The sequence below is a fragment of the Diceros bicornis genome, unplaced genomic scaffold (assembly GCF_020826845.1).
Source record: "Diceros bicornis minor isolate mBicDic1 unplaced genomic scaffold, mDicBic1.mat.cur scaffold_194_ctg1, whole genome shotgun sequence".
NCBI lineage: Eukaryota > Metazoa > Chordata > Mammalia > Perissodactyla > Rhinocerotidae > Diceros > Diceros bicornis.
The window spans coordinates 369,967-374,781 of NW_026691085.1; positions in this window are offsets into that span (position 1 = coordinate 369,967).

Consider the following 4,815-nt stretch of genomic DNA (forward strand, 5'->3'; position numbering starts at 1 on the left):
TAACCCTAAACCTAACCTTAGCTCAAACCCTAGACCTAAACCTAAGCCTTTCCCAAAACCTAATCCTAATGTTAACCATACACCTGACCATCATCCAAACACTAAACCTACCCCAAGCGTAACCCTAACTCTAACCCTAGCCCTAACCCTAAGCCTAGCCCTAAGACTAACCAGAACTCAGTTCTTAACCCAACCCCAAGCCCTAACAGTAACCCTATCCCCAACCCCAACCAAAACCGCTACCCAAATCCCAATCTTAAGCCTAAAACAACCCTAAGCCTAAACCTAGGCCTATGCCAAATCCTAACATTAAGTGTAACGTTAACCTTAACACTTGTCCTAGACCTAATTCTAACCCAGCCCTAAACCGGACCCTTACACTAGTCCTAACACTAACCCTAACCACAGACCTATCCCTAGCCCTAAGTCTAACACCAGTCCTAACCCGAACCCTGGCCCTAACTCTAACCTTATCCTTAACCGTAGCCACAACACTAATGCTAATCCTAACCCTAACCATGACCCTAAACCGATCTCTCCCATTCCCAACCAATAGCCCAACAGTTAACCCTAAACCTAACAGTACCCCTGCCACTAAGACTAACACAAACCATGACCCTAAACCGAACCATGATCCTAGCCATAGCCCTAACCATAACTCTAGACCTAGACCTAACTCTAACCCTAAGCCTAGCCCTAACCTGTACCATGGCACTAACCCTAATGCTCAATCTAGCCCTAGCCATAACACTAACACTAAACCGAACTGTAGCCCAAAACCAACACCTAACACTATGTGTAACCGTAACCCTAAACGGAGTATTAATCCTAACGCTAACCCAAATCCTATCCATAAACCTAACCCTAACCCTAGCCCTAGCGCTATCACTAACATAACCTTAAAGCTAACACTAATCCTAACCCTAATCTGTAACCTAACCCTAACCATAGCACAGACTTAATCCTAATCCTGACTTTAACCCTCACTCTAACCCTAAAACCGACTCTAAGCCATAAGCCTAACCCTAAACCTCACCGAACCAGAACCCAAACACGAACCCAAACCCTTACCCGAACACAAACCTGAATCTGAACACTAACAAGAACCCTAACCTTGACACCAACACTAGGACTAACCCTGAACATAAACTTAACCTAACCATAACCCTCAACCTAACTCTAACCATAGCCCTAATGCTAGCCCTAGACCTAGACCTAGACCAAGCTCTAACCATAACTGTAAACTTAAGGCTAACCCTAGCCAGAACACTAGGCCTAGACTTAGCTCTAGACCTAACACTAGCCCGAGACTAGCCCTAACTCTAAGTCTAGAGCTAACAGTAGCCCTAGCCCTAAACCTAACACTAAACCTAATCCTAATCCTAGCCCTGGACATAACCCCAGCCATAACACTTACCCTAACCCTAACACTAACCCTAACCATAGCAATAAACTAAGCCATAAGCCTAACCCTAGCAGTAATCCTAACTCTAAACCTCACCCTCACCCTAGCCCTAACTCTAACACTAACCCTAGCCCTAAACCTAACACTAAACCTAGCCCTAAACTTAACACTAAACCTAACCCTAATCATAGCCCTAAAACACACCCTAGACCTATCCGTAACCCTGGCAATAACCCTAAACCTAGCCCTCACCCTAGCCTTAGCCCTAAACCTAAACATAGCCCTAGACCTAACCCTACCTGCAAACCTAACCCTAGCCATAACCCTAACCCTATCCCTAGCCATAAGCCTAATGCTAAACCTAACCCTAGCCTTAGACCCAGCCCTAGCCCTAACCCTAACCCTAGCCCTATCCCTAACCTTAACCCTAACCGAAACTCTAAACCTAATGCTAACACTAACCCTAACCCACACACAATTGGTTTGATTTCAACACATGTGAAAGTTGTCACACACAATAGGTGTGATGTCATACATAAAAATGTGAATTATGTCACAAAAAAAGGTAAAAGGTGTCACACATATCATTGGGTATGTTTTCAATCACAAATGTGAGCCCTGTCACAAGTACACCATTGGTGTGATGTCAGACACACAATGTGTGTGAAGGCTCACACCAACCTGACGATGTCACAGACAACGGGAGTGGTGTCTCTAAGGAAAATGAGTGAATATTCACACATAGCAATGAGAGTTACACAAAACACACCAGTGCGATATGTCAGAGTAAAATGTGAGCGATTTCACGGAAACCTGGAAGTGACGTCATACATAACAGTGGGTGTCACATCACAGTTAAGAATATGACTCCCATCATACACAATGGGCATGATATTACACAATTTGAGAGATGCGACCGTCTATCCTATTGTTAGCACACTCATGTTGTGTGATGTCCCAAAATGGGTGTGATGTCCCACATAACGATTGGAGTGATGTCAGACACAAAATGTGAACCACGTCACAATCCATTGGAAGGATGTCAAACACTATCAGAGTGATGCCACACTCAATTGGTGTGATATCATACATAATACTGGGAGTGACACCACACATAATAATGGTTGATATATCATACGGGAATTAAGGTTAATGTCACACACAAATGTTGTGGTGTGACACACAATGAGGATGTTGTCACACTCAAACAATTGATGTGATGTCACCAAGCATGTGGTCACGCCACGCAAAATAGTGGGAGTGATATCACATGCACACATTGGGAGTGATGTCACCCTTTAAAATGTGAATTATGTCACTAGGAACATGTCACTGATGTCACACGTAGCGGATGTAATGTCACACTATTGATGTGATGTCACACATAATGAGACTGAGTTCACACATAAACGTGAGTAATATCACAAAGGACATGTGACTGATGTCACACATATGTGGGAGTGATGTCACACTATTGGTCTGATGTCATACAACACAACACGCGTGATATCACACATAACAGAAAGATGTCACCCAAAATATATGAGTGAAGTCACAGAAACACCATGGGAGTGATGTCACAACACTAGTAGAGTGATGTCCTCGAGAATTAATGTGACATCACACAGAATATTGGGAGTGACATGACACTTAACAATAGCCATTTCATATGGTAAATTCGAGTGATGTCACACACAATTGGAGTGATGTCAACATATGTGAATGTTGTCACACACACACAATAGGTGTGATGTCATACATAAAAATGTGAATTATGTCACAAAAATGTGAATGGTGTCAGACATATCAATGTGTGTGTTTTCACACACAAATGTGAGCACTATCACACATACACCATTGGTGTGATGTCATACAGACATTGAGTGAGGTCAGACACACAAAGTGTGTGAAAGCACACACCAACCTGGTGCTGTCATGGACATTTGGAGTGGTATCTCTAAGGAAAATGAGTGTGAATTCATACATAACAATGAGAGTTACATAAAACACACGATAGGGATATAAGTCAGAGTAAAACGTGAAAGACTTCACAGAAACCTGGGAGTGATTTCATACAAACTCTGGATGTCATATCAAAGTTAACAATATGACTGCCCTCACACAACGGGAGTGATATCACACAATTTGAGAGATGTGAAAGGCTAACCTAGTTTTATCCTGCTCAAAGTGTGTGATGTCTCAAAATGGGTGTGATGTCACACATAACGATTGGAATGATATCACATACAAAATGTGAGCGATGTCACACACTGTTGGAGTGATGTCAAACACACTATCAAAGTGATGTCACAATCAAGTGGTGTGATGTCATACATAATACTGGGAGTGACACTGCACATAATAATGGTTTGATATCATATGACAATTAAGGTTGATGTCACTCACAATTGATGGGATGTGACACGCAATGAGGATGTTGGCACACACAAAGGGTTGTGATGTCACACATAAACAAGTGTATCACATCACACATAACATTGGGTGTGATATCACATTCACACAATGGGAGTGATGTCACAATTTACATGTCACTTATCTCAGAGAGCAGTGGGAGTGATGTCACTATTGATGTGATGTTACTCTTAACAATGGGTGTGATTTCACACATAAATATATGAGTACTCTTACAAAGGACACACGACTGATATCACACATAACCTGTTAATAGTCTACACTCAGGTTTCTATCTAATGTATTGAAAGAGCATTTCTGCTGAACTCAGCTTGCCAGTAGCTCTAGGGAACATACTCTAATGAGACTTTTTATACTTTTCACTACAACTGGTAGAGATTATCTGTAACATCCATTCAAATGAAAGTACAGTGTGAAGAAAAACTCCTTTTTTAAATCTGTTTATGATCGTCTTGAAAAGTCCCTTTTCAAAGGTTGCAGTTGGCGTCTTTCATTCAGGCTTTCTCTTACATGGAATAAAAGAATGTGATCGTTGATTTCAGTTTGCCAGTAGCTGTTGGGAATATCTTCCTATGAGAGGGCTTAAATTTTTCACTACACAAGGAAGAGAATATCTATAATATCCATTTATGAAAAACACAGTGTGGATAAAAACTCTTGCTTGTACCTATTTAGCATTTGCACTGGAAAGTACTTTTTCAAACATTGCAGCTCACAACATTTACTCAGGCTCTCTCTCACAGTATAGGAGAGAATGTTCTTACTGAGCAAAGGTTGCCATTAGCTGTAAGTAAGATCTTCCCATGAGAGCTTTTAAGCTTTTCACTACTGCTGGGAGAAAGTATCTATAACATCCATTGAAATACCATACACGGTGGAAAAAAACTCATTTAATTGTTGAGGATCATCTTGATGAGTGAACTTTTCAATCATTGATCTTCATGGCCTGCACTCACGCTTTCCCTCAAATATAATGA